The sequence below is a fragment of the Halichoerus grypus genome, chromosome 9 (assembly GCF_964656455.1).
Source record: "Halichoerus grypus chromosome 9, mHalGry1.hap1.1, whole genome shotgun sequence".
Classification (NCBI taxonomy): domain Eukaryota; kingdom Metazoa; phylum Chordata; class Mammalia; order Carnivora; family Phocidae; genus Halichoerus; species Halichoerus grypus.
Window position 1 is genome coordinate 143,000,098 of NC_135720.1, and position 15,696 is coordinate 143,015,793.

At 46.1% G+C, this 15,696-nt stretch overlaps 1 non-coding gene across 1 annotated transcript; it reads left to right on the top strand.

Moving 5' to 3' along the window:
- The first annotated feature begins 5,503 nt into the window (after positions 1–5,503).
- Positions 5,504–5,597, top strand: TRNAI-UAU (transfer RNA isoleucine (anticodon UAU)). Its single transcript has 2 exons — positions 5,504–5,541; positions 5,562–5,597. It is a non-coding gene; the product is annotated as a tRNA-Ile (tRNA).
- Positions 5,598–15,696: the final 10,099 nt, after the last annotated feature.

Here is a 15,696-nt window from a genome sequence, read left to right on the forward strand (position 1 = left end):
GCCAAGAAAGAAATCTTGAGATGTCCTTGGTGCAAAAAGGTGATTTTATTAAAGCACAGGGACAGGACGGGGAAAGGGGGCAGAAAGAGCCTCGCTGGGGTCATGAGGAGTGGCCTATTATATACTTTCAAGTTGGGAGGGGGTTAGGGACAGCCTAAGTCTCTACGGAATTTTGGAAGCAAGGTTTCCAGGACCTTGAGGGGGCTAGCTATTGTTAGGAAAAGGTCATTTATTACCGTCTAATAGAACCTCAGTCATGAGACCCTTCAGATGTCTATCAGTGGGCCATATGCTTGGGGGACAAGTGCCAACACGTATCTTGGAGGGTTTAGAGATGAAGGAAATTTCTAAAGGAATTTTTATATGTTAAAGTAGACTTAAAGGAGCCTGGGGGTCGGGCTAGGATTGCCTTTTGCCCTTAGCAAAGTATTAACATTGAGGCTGCTGAGTCCCTAGAGGAAGGTCTCTCTGCGTGTTTCAAGGACTTGTCAATGGGCTTTAGGTAGTAAAGAAATTTAACGATTTATGATTTTTCTTCTGCCTTTGTTTCCCACATCACATACAGGAGTTTCTGTTTGTTTTTCTTTTGCTAATTGTTTACAACAGGGATCTAGGGCTAGCACTCTGAGGGGCAGAGGGAAAATTATTTTTCCTACTTTACAAAGCAAAAATAATCAGTTTTTTTATTAACAAACTTTATTTTTTAGAATAGTTTTAGATTTTTCAGGAAAACGAGCAGAAAGTGATGTGGGAAACAAAGGCAGAAGAAAAATTATTAAATTTCCTTACTCCCTACAGCCCACTGACAAGTCCTTGAAACACGCAGAGTGACCTTCCTCTGGGAGCTCAGCGGCCTGGATGTTAATACTCTGCTGAGGGCAAAAGGCAATCCTAGCCCGACCCCCAGGATCCCGTGAGTCAACTTTAAAATATAAAAATTCTTTTGGAAACTTCCTCTATCTCTACCCCCCCCCCCCCCAGATACACGTTGGCAATCATCCCCCAAGCAGATGACCCATTATTATGCATCCGAAGGGTCTCATGACTCAGGTTTTATTAGACGGTAATAAATGACCTTTCCCCAACAACAGCTAGCCCCCTCAAGGTCCTGGAAACCTTGCTTCCGAAGTTCCTTAGAGACTTACTATCCCTAAGTCTTTCCTACATCAGAAAGTACAGAGAATTCCTGTACTGGTGCTCTTTTATTGCATTACTTTTATTTGTTGCTGGTATCAGAGTGACACTGGTGTTGTAAAATTAAAAAACAAAGGCACTTCTTCCTGTATGATGCTATGATTTAAATATTTAAATATTAAAAGGGTTCCAAATATTCCACCCCAAAATATGCCACTTTGGATATGGATTATTTTTAGTCAACAGTAGAACCCCTCTGCCCTCCCCGCCCTCAACTGCCTAAACTGCAGTATAAATATCCCCTTTTGTAAAGGAAATTTACACTTATAAGGGAAACTTCCATTAGGCAAAGTATCTGTACCAAGAAGAGAGCTAGTCCCAGGGATAAGTTTATTGCTGGAGACACTTTCTGCACAAAAACGCAACACTGATTTACCAGCATTTCTTCCTGTACCTTTTGATAATTTGCCTCTGCCAACTCAGAAGCTCCAAATCCCTATTCCTCTGTGTTATCCCAGGATAGTATGTAAATCTCAATCATCTGTGAACTCCTATACATACATAAGAGCAATTAAAACTGATTTTTTCCCCTCTTGTCAATGTTTTATGTCAACGTAATGCTTATGTCACTCACAGAACCTAGATGGGTTTTCTTCTGGGTATAGTCACACACATGTGATCCGTGAGGATTTGAAAGGCTCTCTCCCGTGAAACCATCTGGGCCTGGGGAAGCTGAGGCTTGGCTCTCTGACAAGTCACTTAACTGTCTCCGGGGGTATTAGTCTCTGTGGCCCTCTAGCTTCTACGGAATCAACCTTAGGAAAGCCTCTTGTCCTGGAAAATCACCAGTTTTGTCCCAGTTCTCCAATTTTTTGCTAAGTGATACAAAGTACTCTTTTATGATTTTTATTTATTTTTAAAAGATTTTATTTATCGATTTGACAGAGAGATACAGCGAGAAAGGGAACACAAGCAGGCGGAGTGGTAGAGGGAGAAGCAGGCTTCCCACAGAGCAGGGAGCCCGATCCGGGGCTCGATCCCAGGACCCTGGGATCATGACCTGAGCTGAAGGCAGATGCTTAACGACTGAGCCACCCAGGTGCCCCTAATTCAGCCTTTTCATATTATTAATACGGTCTTAAAGATTTGTGGAGAGAAGATACACCCACAGGTAAATGGCATTTTTCTCAGATTATAAAAGCACATCATTTTTCTCAAATGGCGATGGAGCCCAGCCATATCAGATTCTTTCCAGAGCAGGATCATGAGAACCTTGAATCATGGATTCTTCAGAATCATCTTTTTGAGAGAGAATTTGAGCATTCCCTATAGTTCCTGTCTGAGATGACTTTAATAGGATGTTTCAGTTGTTACCAGATTGCCTTCGTCTTCTTGAAAAGTAGGTTAAAGATCCAGTGGTTTCCCTGTATTTGCATTACTATTATGTAGGGAAGGGAAAAAAGTTTTCCTGGGCCCTCTTAGGGTCCCTGGCTGGATCTGAAAATTAAACTGACAAAGACAGGTTAACAGGAGGAAAGCATACAAGTTTACTTGATAAGAGGTTTATGGGACATGGGAGCCTTCATAAGGAAATGAAAACCCGAGGAAGTGGTCAAAGCTGAGTATTTTTATGCTGAGTTTGATGAAGAGTGGACCGTTGTGGGGAAATACGATAGGCCAAAGGGTACAAGGTAAGTCTAGTAAACTGGGAGGAACTTCTTGGCGTCCCTTTGTCTCTGGACAGAAGGGTGCCCCTTTCCTCAGGGAACTCTCACATGAGAGTTTTATGACCTGCTTCAGGGGAGAGGGGCAGGGGCGGGTCCGAGTGACCTCCCTGCTTCTCATATTTTCTCAGACTCCTTCAGCTTAAAAGATTTAATTTGCCAAGTTGCCATATTTTGGGGTAGTGTGTTCTGAACCCCGTCAATTACAAAAATATGTTTATTTCCATGCTATTGCTCCCGCATTCAAAACATGATATTATAAACTATCTCCCAAACTATTGCGTCATTCATACTTGTCAATTCGATCACGGTTTCTATCAATCAGGAAATCAAGAGGGTACAGAGGGATATTTTTAGAAGGATTTCAGAAAGGGGCTATTTAATAAAGGTGTGGGCAGGTTTGGGGGGAAGGATGGAGTAGAGGGCTATCAGGTGGTTAGCACCTGAGGGCCTGAGGAACGAGGAAAGAAGCCATTACTGGAACTTGAAGGAAAGGTCCACTTGGATGGACTAGACAGAGTTGACCTCCAGAAAAGAATGCAGGAAACTGAACACTGCAGCCTCTGTGTCCTCTCTCATTCTGATCTCCTTCTAGTGCTCCCACCATGAAATTCCCGCTGAAGGCCGAGGGCAGGGAGCCCGTGATGTAGTCCATGCAGGCTAGGCTTCCATGGAGGAGGAGATGGAGGCCAGAGATGGTTGTTATTTTTTTAGCATTAACGATTCCAAGCATTTAGCTCTCTGCTTTTTCCTCCGTGAAGGTGACTTCATGCCCTGAGGCCTATGTTGTGTCACAGACTTGTCTCCTCTGATGACAGTCAGTTTAAGAGCCAGTGATACTGCGAGTCATGGTGTTTTCCTCCCTTAAGAACAATAATTCCCTAGATACTGGTTCTTATCTAGATCCAGACTTGGAGCACGGCACCATGCGTGTTGTTGTGAGATTTACGTAAACCACTTAGAACCGTGCCTGGCCACTCTTTAGCTCTATCTGAGGGGTCATTGCTAGGGTTGTTCTGTGGATGGAACAACCTCTAGAGGTTCAGGCGAACTTGGTGTCTCTCTAGGACTGTATGGTGGGGATGTTGGAGGAAATTCTCTGGTGAGGTGCTCATCTACCCAAGAGCTTACGGTGCTTCTCACTGCTTCTCAGGTTAAGGTGTTAATACCCATGGAATGAGACGGGTACAGCCGCTCAGTAGACACCCCACTTTCCGCGTGTCTGGAAGCAGAAGGCGGGCTGCTGGTCTATTACTCAGTCCTGTTTGGTAGACACTGTGTGGTCAAGAATAGGCAGGCTATGGTGATGGGTATTGAGGAGGGCACGTTCTGCATGGAGCACTGGGTGTTATGCACAATGAATCATGGAACACTATATCTAAAACTAATGATGTATGGGGATTAACATAACAATTAAAAAAATAAAAAAAAAAGAATAGGCAGGCTAATAAAAAAAAAGAAAGAAATCTTGCCATTTGCAACGGCGTGGATGGAGCTAGAGGGTATTATGCTAAGCGAAGTAAGTTGATCAGAGAAAGACAAGTATCATATGACCTCACTGATATGAGGAATTTGAGAAACAGGACAGAGGACCATAGGGGAAGGGAGGGAAAAATGAAACAAGACGAAACCAGAGAGGGAGACAAACCATAATCTTAATCTCAGGAAACAAGCTGAGGGTTGCTGGAGGGGAGGGGGTGGGAGGGATGGGGTGGCTGGGGGATGGACATTGGGGAGGGTATGTGCTATGGTGAGCGCTGTGAATTGTGTCAGACTGATGGATCACAGACCTGTAGCCCGGAAACAAATAATACATTATATGTTAATAATAATAGAAAAAGAACAGGCAGGCTAGTCCCTTCGTTAAACAATTCTCCTGCTCCACGGGCATTATTCCTAACAGCCCCAAGGCTTCGGAGCTCGGGTGCGCGCACCCTGAGAGCCGCAATTTCCCCGGGCCCAAATCAAGGCGATAAGCAGAGAGACGCACCCAACTGGCCTTCCTCCCGAGGGGCCCCGGGAGGGGACGAGGGTCGTGGGCGGGCACGGCGTGGCAGCGGTACACGATCCGCAAGGAGCCTGCGAGCCCGACACGGGCGCAGGAGCAGGGGAGCGGTGTGGACGCCGCCCGGGCCGCTGCAAGCGGCGGCACGAACGAGGAGCGGCCACGGTCCCGCAGGAGAGGCCCGAGCGGCCGGCGCGGACTCGAGCGCGGCTTCCAGGCAGGCGGGCAGGATGCGGGGGACGCGCGGCTTCCAGGCAGGCGGGCAGGATGCGGGGTGCCGCCCGGGCCTGGCCGACTGGGCTCCCCGGGGTCCCGGCCCGCTGGGAGCATCCCCGCGCCGCGGGCTGTGCTCCGGGAGGCCGCGCGTCGGCCGGACGGCTCGGGTCTCCCCCGGACGCGGGAAGGCGGGGAGCAGCCGCGGTCCGCGCGCCCCTTCTCCGCCGCCGCTGCTCGGGGCTCCTGAGGGCGCGTGCTGGGCCCCGCGGCTCAGACGCAGAGGCGCCGCCCTCTCCCGGAGGGACCGGGGCGGGCGTGCAGACCGCAGCGGCTCGGCTCGGAAGGCGGGCGGGCGGCGGGCGCGGGAGGCGGCCCCACGGGGCCCGAGGCTCTGTAGAGCGCGCGCCGGCGCCGGGGAAAGCATGCTCCAGTGGCGCAATCGGTTAGCGCGCGGTACTTATACGGCAGTATATGTGCGGGTGATGCCGAGGTTGTGAGTTCGAGCCTCACCTGGAGCATGTTTTCTTCCCTTTGCGATTTCAGATTCCTCTTATTCTAATGCATTTTTGCCTCCTCCGGAAAGAAAAAGCTGGAAGGAGGGTATTTTATTTTCCATGCTGAGACCGCGGATATTCCCACGATTAAGGAGGGCATTTGGTAGTTTTCGAACAGGAAGAAACCACAGACCAGAAGGAGGCCGATGGAGTTCACCCGAGGAGGTTCTCCTCCACCCGAGACCTTACAACCACTGCACGGCTTCGCAGGAACCCCTCATCCTTTCCCCGCTCCTTTCTTTAAAGGAATCCTCAGCTCTCTGGGAACTGAGCAGGGGAGCGGAAAACCTGGGCCCTGCGCTCTGCGGTTTGGGCAGCTCCAGGGTCAGCTCCGGGGTCAGCTCTGGGGTCAGCTCCGGGGTCAGCTCCGAGGTCAGCTCCGGGGTCAGCTCCGGGGTCAGCTCCGGGGTCAGCTCCGAGGTCAGCTCCGGGGTCAGCTCCGGGGTCAGCTCCGAGGTCAGCTCCGGGGTCAGCTCCGGGGTCAGCTCCGGGGTCAGCTCCGGGGTCAGCTCCCGGGGTCAGCTCTGGGGTCAGCTCCGGGGTCAGCTCCGAGGTCAGCTCCGGGGTCAGCTCCGGGGTCAGCTCCCGGGGTCAGCTCTGGGGTCAGCTCCGGGGTCAGCTCCGAGGTCAGCTCCAAGGTCAGCTCCGGGGTCAGCTCCCGGGGTCAGCTCCAAGGTCAGCTCCAAGGTCAGCTCCAGGGTCAGCTCCGAGGTCAGCTCCGAGGTCAGGTCTGGGATCAGCTCCAAGGTCAGCTCTGGGGTCAGCTCCGAGGTCAGCTCCGGGGTCAGCTCCGAGGTCAGCTCCGAGGTCAGCTCTGGGGTCAGCTCCGGGGTCAGCTCCGAGGTCAGCTCTGGGGTCAGCTCTGGGGTCAGTTCCCGGGCCAGTTCCCGGGGTCAGCCATCCCTGGGGCGGGGAAAGAGCATCTTTGCTCTGATGCCGCAAGGCGCGGTGAGGTTGCTGAATTCCGCCCGTGAAATCTGAATGTGATTTGAGTCCCACAGCCAGCCTCCAGCAGTCAAACATCGGGCAGGGGTGCCTGGGTATGTATTTATTTTCATCAGAAAAAAAACAAGTCCTGTTTGGACAATTACATTCATTCTGACGTTGTGTCCGAAATCCATGATTCAAGGTTACTCTGCTTTGATCCCGTCTCTTCTAGATTTATTCTGTTTCTGGGGGCCCTCCTTCTCTCTTCCTTAAGAATGATATTCCTGACAGTTCTGTCCCCCGCTTTCCTCTCTGCTAATGATATGCATATTCTCTGTATTACATTCACGCCCTTGATTACGACCTCTCTAAATACTGAAGACCATGCACCATTTCTCACCCACCGATCCTCCCCTTTGAACCCAGAGCCAGGCATCCTGCTGACCATCCGCGCTCTTCTGACCGAAATCCCCACAGGTCTGTCACAGCAACATGGGAGAAAATGATCAAGCTTCAACCCACTCCTTCTCCTGTGCTCTTTCTCCCGAACGTAGTCATGTCACAAATGTGCAACACCTACGTTTCCCGCCGGTCCATTCTAGGTGCGGGGTTACTGGTGACGTAGAAAGAGGAAGCCTCTGGGCTCTGGAAGCTAAGTTCTAGTAGGCAGGAAACAACAGTGATCAGCTAAAAACTAAATATACACGTAGATGAAGTTTTATAGAGAAAACTGAAAACAGGATAGGAGAGGAGACCGCAGAGCATGCTGGGAGTGCTGTATCGGGCAGGGCTGTTAGGGAAGGCCTCTCCGGGCAGGTGGCACTTCAGCAGCGGCCTGGAGGTCAGGAAGAAGGTGGTGGGTGCACACAGCCCAAGACCGGTGTGGGCGGGGTGCAGAACAAAGGCCAAGGCCTGGCGGCGGGTGTGGCCCCAGAAGCACAGTCAGAGAAGAATGAGAAAAAGACCTCACACCAGCACGTTTCAACAGAAGAGACGCTTCCATCATTTTCATAAAGCTGACCCCTGAAGCGAGGTTATTTATGATCCCAGTTAAGGCCGGGATGGAGTGAAAGTATAAATGTCACAGGCACAGAGAAGTGTCCCCGGGGTTAAGGCTGTTTGCTCTGGGGGGCTCTGACCTACCAAGGGCTGGGCTGTCCCAGTGTCCATGGCTTGATTTGACAACTCCGCTGTGACTCTGATCACACCAGCTTCTGTGGGGTGAAAACAGCAATGCAGTTTTCTTTCTGATGTCTCCTTTTTAGTTAGATTTTCACCAACTTAGTGGCTTAAAATAGCACAAATTTGTTGTCTTACGGTTCTTTTTTTTAAAATTTTTTATTGTTATGTTAATCCCCATACATTACATCATTAGTTTTAGATATAGTGTTCCATGATTCATTGTTTGTGCATAACACCCAGTGCTCCATGCAGAACGTGCCCTCCTCAATACCCATCACCAGGCTAACCCATCCTCCCACCCCCCTCCCCTCTAGAACCCTCAGTTTGTTTTTCAGAGTCCATCGTCTCTCATGGTTCTTCTCCCCCTCCGATTTCCCCCCCTTCATTCTTCCCCTCCTGCTACATTCTTCTTCTTCTTTTGTTGTCTTACGGTTCTGTAGGCCAGAAGCCTAAAGTGGCTCCTCCTACGCTGAGATCAGGCTGCTGGTGGTCTTCTGGACGCTCTGGGCGAGAGTCCTTCTTCTTCCCTGTTCCACCTTCTAGAGCCTGCTCCCATTCCTTGGCTCTCAGCCACCTTCTACCTTCAAAGCCGGCAAGTGAATGCCTCTGGTCTTTGCCTGCGTTGTCGAATCTCCTTTTCTGACTCTAATACTTCTCTTCCATCTTTTAAGGACCCTACGATTATATCAGACCCCCCTGGATAATCCAGGATGATCTCCCGATTTTAAGATCCTTACCTTAAGCACCTCTGCAAAGTCCCTTTCGCCCAGTGCAGCAGCACATTCCCAGCTCCCGGGGCTTATCGTGGGGACATCTCTGAGGAACCCCTGCTTTGCCAGGGCCATCACATACCGTGTGTGAGATGGAGCACAGTGCCCTCCCTGAGAGTTTCCTCCTTCGCTTGTGTAATCCTTCCTTCCCTGCACCCCTGCCCCGGCCACGGCTGACCTGCTTTCCATTGCTATCCTGTTGCCTTTTCTAGAATTTTGTGTAAATGGGGCCATACAGTTTGTGGCCTTAGACTACTTTTACTTAGTATAATGCTGTGCTAAACTCTGCAGCCGAGATTCATTTTTGATTCCTTCTTTTCTATGCTCCCCATATTTACCTGTTAGTCTCCTTGATTCTCTCTTACCTCCTAATGTCTCTCAGTATTTTCCTGCTCACAGTCCATGTTCCCAAAGGCCTCTGTGCCTTGACAAATACCCTCATTTTGCCCTGGCTCTTTCCTCTTTCCACTTCTCCACTGGTGACTGCGCGCCTGCGCCTCCCGGTTCCCAGGGATGCTCCCCTGTGAGCTTTGCCTGCTCAGCCAGCCCCTGATGCATTAGCTCAGGCTTCTCTTTGCTTTCCCCCCTCACTTGTTGGATCAGAAGCTCCTGGGGACCGGGGTGGCGGACAAGGACTGTCTTTTAACTGCTTTTGTTTCTTTAGCACCCTGCTCAATTCCTGACTCACCTCTCAGTAAACTTTCTCTACCTGTGATCTCAGGGAGGTCTCTGCTCCTTGCCTCCCTCTGTCTCCCCCCTTAACCCTTGGGATGAGAATTTCTTTTGTTTTATTGACTTAATTCATTTATTTTAGCAAAATGAAGGTTAAACGTAGCTACTGAGAAATGAACAGTATTAACAAGAGAGTTTTGTTTTGTCTTGAAGTTCCTTTCACTAAAGAATGTAAAGTGAAAGGTCAGAGAAGGGATTTGCTAGTGCAGATAAAAAAGATAAAAAATGAGGAGGCCTGTTTGACTCCTTTCTCTACCTATAACGCTCTTCTTCATCTGGTCTGCATGACAGATTCCTGCTCATTCTTCATGGTCCAGAAAAAAAATCTGATGGTTTCTTCCTTCTTACTAATAGATCATTTGTAGTATTAAATTCGCATTTATCTCATTGTAAAAAAGATGTATTTATATACACAACTGTCTTTTCTACTAGTTTGCTTATGGAGGACAATTACCGTGACTTTTTAAAAAAACTTTTAATTACATAGTCCATTATGTGACATGTAGAAAATTCTCAAAATATCCATAGAGTCTCAAAACGGTAGAATGGCATAAACTCAGAACTTTGGGGAGAGAAGAGGAAGACAACAAAGGAAGGAGGAAAAAGTGAGGTGGTTTGGATGGAATGATGAGGAGAAAAAAAAATGTGTTTCTTTTGATTGTTCCAGGTGAAAATACTGGATATTTTAAACACTACAACTCAAGGCTTTTCTAGAGTTTATATATGCTTCTGCCAAATGAGGATTAATACATATGCTTGGCTGACAAGGAGATTTGGTAATGAGTTTGTTTTAACCCCTGTGTAGAGTAACCCCCCTGCCCAGACCTCACATTGCCATCATCAGAAAGGGCCACCAGATAGTCTACTTTAAAAATTTCCCTCTTCATATGTGTCCAATACATTATTTAAAAGATTTTATTTATTAGAGAGGAGACGGGGGTGGAGAGGGAGAGAGAGAACCCCAAGCAGACTCCGTGCTGAGTACAAGCCTGACGTGAGGCTTCATCCCAGGCCCCGAAATCACGACCTGAGTGAAACCAAGGGTCCAACGCTTGATCAACTGCACCATCCGGGCACCCCTGTGTCTAATTATTTTTTAAAACTATTTATGGAGTGATAGAATTTTAAATTGTTGAACAAGAAACTTTTCTTACAATTTGACCTTTTGGGTCTCTTTACTATTTGTTTATTTCTCCCGGTTTCCATTTCTGTTTCTGGTGCAGACTGAAAAGGTCCAGATCCTTAAAAAGCTCTGCAAGTGATTTTATCCATTACAAATATGGCCTAGTTTTATGTCTTTTGTTACATCCAAATTATATTTCATATAACAGTTTTGTTAATTTTTATTTTTTATTTTTTGCCTAGATAATACATTCCTCTGGTTCCAAGTACTTGTAGGTATAAAGTACCTCCCTAGTCCAATTTTTAAAGAGGAAAGAAAAGAGTTTTATCTGAGCCCAAGTTAGGTCAGCTGCTCCGGATACACAATCTTCACAAAGAAGAGAGTCCTCCGGGGAGGGAACATCGGGTACGGGGTTATATACGTTTTTTACATTTTAAAAAGTTACAATCATGTTACATCATGATGAAGAACATTCCAGAAAGTTACAGACTTCATCTTATGTTTTTAGTATGCGTGAGGCTGTATGACTTTAATCGAATGGGAGCCAGGGGGGGTTTAAAATTTTTCTTATCTTTATGCTTGGAAAGCTCCTTTTGGTTATTTTCTTTAAGGAAGGAGATGTACATAGTGCTCAGGGCAGAGATGGAGCCCACGCTCTGAGGTTTTGCTGAGTCATTCTGACCTGGGTAAATGTTAGCGTGGAGCTTCCCCGGGAGCCCAGGGGCAGGGCCCACACACAGGGAAGGTTGGACATTTCCTTTATTTTACCAATGGTCTTAGTTTCTTCAAAAAATAGTATGACTTACATTCTCTTCTTTGCCAGATACCATTCTAGGTGAGTGTGTGGAGAGGAACCCCTCCCTTCCCATGTGGTGAAAAATTGGGCTGTGCCCAAAGAGAGACCTGGTCTTTGCTTTAGCTGTTGGGAGATAATCCATGTCATACCTAATAGTAGGATATATCTTTAGGATGGATCTGGCTGCATACCGTAGTCATCTCAGAAAGACCAGCCATGTGATTTAGGGTGAAGGCTTTGTTACTCTGTCAGCCCGGAGAGTGAGTTCAAGCACACGGGGTCATCAAGTGCTTATGTCGATAGAATGAAGCCCCAGTAAAAACTCTGGACGTGGAAGCTCAGGTGAACTTCCTGAGCTGACGATACTCTGCATCATCACACATCGTTGCCCGGAGGGTAACTTACGCTGAGGACAACAGGAGTTTCCTTGTGGAACTCTGTCAGAATCTGCTCCATGTGTATTTTCTTCTGGCTGATTTTAATCTGTGTCCTTTCCCTCTAATAAGCTGTAACCAGTGAGTATAACAGCTTTGATGAGTTCTGTGACTCCTTCTAGCAAATTATCCAACCCAAAGGTGTTTTGGGGAAACCTCAAAACTTGCAAATAGTGTCGGAAGTGAGGGAAGTCTAGCGGACTGTGCCCTCCCACTTTGCTGTTTGGCTAACTCAGGTGGAAGGCTGAACATCTCTTCTGATCTGACAATGCCTCTCGTGAAACTGATCGATAGTAGTATAGCAAATAAATTTAATTATGTCTAACACCTCTCTTTTTACAATATTAAAGAGCAAGTCTTTGCTGATTTTGTAGGAACCCTCTGAGAAATCTCAGCTGGATTTAGGTGCAAATGACATCAGGATTTGATTTGAGGAAGAAAAATAGCAAAAGGTGTCAGGTAGTAAACCTAACTAAATAGGATCACAAGTTACTGAGAAATAATACTTGGCTGCCTATTTAACCAAGTGACAATAAAATTTTAAATGTGACACAGAAGACTTTCCGTTTCTGCTCCAACATGTGAAAAGTTTGGGACTCACCAGTCTCATTCTCAGAACAAGAGAAAAGTTGAACACTCTGAAAATTAGTAACTCTCCTTATATATATCAGAATATTGAGGCCACAGGGCAGCCTCCCGACCTAAAACCTGGAGAGAGGTGCAGAGTGAATCACAGTCACCAGGAGCAGAGACTCACAGCTGGTGAGAATCACAGGGAATGTTCGAGTAAGCCCAGGGAAGGCGGAAACGGGGGTGGGGGTGGGGGACAACGTATAAAACAAAGAACAAGGGAAATGAATAGAAAATATTTACAAATACAAATCTTTCTTGACTTACAACGGGATTACGTCCCGATAAACCCATCATAAATCGAAAATATCGTAAGTCAAAAATGCATTTAATACACTTAACCTACAGAACATCATAGCTTAGTTTCACTTACCTTAAATGTGCTCCGAATGCTTACATTAGCCTACAGTTGGACAAAATCATCTAACACAAAGCTTATTTTGTAATGAAGTGTGAGTATCTCACGCAATTCATCGAACACTGCACTGAAAGCGAAAAACAGGGTGGCTGTGTGGGGACAGAATGGTTTTCAGTGTATGGGTTGTTGTCCCTTGTGATCCTGCGGCTGACCGGGAGCCACGGCTCGCTGCGCAGCATCACCAGAGAGGATCCCACCCACATCACAGCCTGGGAAAAGATCAAAATTCAAAGTATGCTTTCTACTGAATGTGTATTGCTTTTGCACCATCGTAAACTGAACCATTGTACGTTGGGGACCGATGGCACAGTCACCCTCCCTTACACACGGCTGCACTTTGACAGTTTCAGTTGCCCGCGGTCAACTGGGGTCTGATAATCCTCCTTCTCTCACGTCATCAGAAGGTCAGTAGTAGCCTCAGGCTACATCGAAATGCCTACTAGTCATTTACCTAATGCATTTGTCAAAATCCATCGAACCGTACAACACAAAGAGTAGATCCTAATGTAAACTATGGACTTTAGCTAGTAACAATGCATCAACCTTGGTTCATCCATCATAACAAACATATCACAAGACGTTAATAATAGGGGCATCTCTGAAGTTAGGAGAAGAGGAAATATGGGAACACTGTACTTCCCATACAATTTTTATGTAACTTTAAAATACTCTAAAGAATAAAGTCCATTTTAAAAAATCAACATAGGAGGTAATATGATTATAAATAACCTTAGCTGTTTCAAAAGAGGAAAGACTTTGTTATCTTAAATAATCAAGGACGTACTAAAAAAAGATAGTTCTGGGAGTTAAATTCTGCCATTTTGGGAGGAAATGAACTGAATTGTCACCATAGTGCCAAAGCATGTCATGGTGGGGGCTTTTGAAGGGGGCTTGGGGGTGGATTTGGAGTTACCCATAATACCAAGGTTAAACAAAAGCCAGCAACCAAACCAAACCAAAAGAATTCTCAAACAAAGAAGTGAAATTAAATCCTTACCAACCTACCACAGATGAATGTGTGGAGCACCTGGATGAGGAGCTGGGTTCCCTGTGGGATCCCATGAGGAAAGGAGCACAACAGGCTTGGGAGGACTCAGTGTCTGGGTGGATGAGATGGGTGTCCCAGGTGGGCTTTTCCTCCTGTGTGACTCAGGATACCAAACTGTCAAAGACAAACACCAGATAAATGAGGACATTGACTTTATTTAGGGTCTTGCGATCCAGAGAGCACCCCAGATTGAAGGATCGGAGTGTTCTCTGCAGGGTAGTTTGCCATAGACTTTTATAGGGATAGTCCACAACTTCCAGATGAGGTTATTTGGGATTGTTTTGCATTGGAGAAGCTTCAATCAGATGAGTGGGATGTGTTCATTTGTGTGTCTAGCTACTTTCAAGGGGATTGTACAGAAAGTTAGCATAGCAGGCCTGAGACTGTTCTCCTTAGGAAGGCCTGCTTGGCCCTCGGCTGGCACCTGGGAACTCAGATTTTAAGAGAGTTCCCACCATTTCCCAGGTGACAGGAGTGGCTCACTGCCTAAGCTTTTCATGTTAACCATACAGTTTTTGCTGAACACCTGCTTTCTTTCTGGGTCTGGAGTTCTGATATATGCTAGGCATCCCCCTAATATCTTGGGTACCGAGTCTTTAATGAACTTGCCTGGTGGACATTTTTCATGTGTTGTCACAATTTTGGGTTGAAGGAATTAAGCCCATCCTGTGTGACTTGCACCTGGTTTCCTCCAGACTTTTCCCCATGTGCCTTTCCCTTTGCTGACTTTGCTTTGTATCCTTTTGCTATAATCAATAATAGCTGTGAGGACAACTATATGCTGAGTCCTTGAGTCCTTCTCAAATCATTGAACTGGGGACACACAGGGACAAACAGTTCTCATCTTAGCTAATCACTCATGAGACAAAGAACAAGAACTTGGCTAGGAGTGAAAGGGGAAGGGTCTGTGTTTGGCCTTATCAGCAGGTTTGAGCAAAAGAGCAAAGACTTGTGTTTGGCCTTGTCCATGCCTAAATACTATAACTTTTTGCATTATATAGGAGGTGGGGTTTGTTGACTGCAAATATCTCATATAATTTTTAATATGGGATATGCTAAATTATTATTTTTTCAATTTTTTTCAATTATTAAAATTTTCAATTTTTTCATTTTTCCATTATCCAAATAATAGATACTCCCATAATGCAAATATTTAAAAAAATATAGAGAAACACCAAAAATATCTTATTCTCTCCCCTGTTAATAATTAGTATCATTAGTCATCAAAAAATACAAGTTAAAATCACAAAGAACTTCCTCTACATCCTGGCCTGAAGAGCCAAAATTAAAATGGCTGACAATATCCAGTATTCACTAGTCTGTGGTGTGACCGGAAGCCTCATTAACATTGTTGTTAATAGTGTACACGGATACATGCATTCTGGAAAACTGTTTAGCAACAGTTAAGCATACACATATCCAGCATACATGACCTAGCAATTTCATACATCTATCTGCATATCTATGTACCTATCTATGTATACATGTATATATGTATCTATTTATCTGATAGATGAGTGTTTATGTTCACCTAAAATTTGCACAAGAAGGTTCCATGATTTTTGTAACCTAAAACTGGAAACCAAGCGCCCATTAGCATTAGAATGGACAAGTACATTGTGGTCTGACCAAATGGAAGGTGATGAAAAGGAACAAACTGTTTTCATAGATAAAAACACAGATGAATCTCAAAGACAATATTGAGTGAAAGAAGCCAGATAGAAGAACACAGATTCAATTTGATTTAATGTATGGGAAGGTACAAAATAAATGACAGCACATATAGTGAGAGTTCCGACTGGTGGCTAACTTTGGGAGGATAGCAAAGGAGAGGGATCCTGAGAGAGCTGAGGTGGTTACCCAGGAATGCAAATTTGTAAAAATCATCAAGCTGTGCACTTAAGATTTGCACACTTTATTGTATGCAATTTATACCTTAATAAATGAATGGGGAAAGGAATAAAAACAACTGAAAGAATAAAAAAAACATTTGCGGTCCAAAC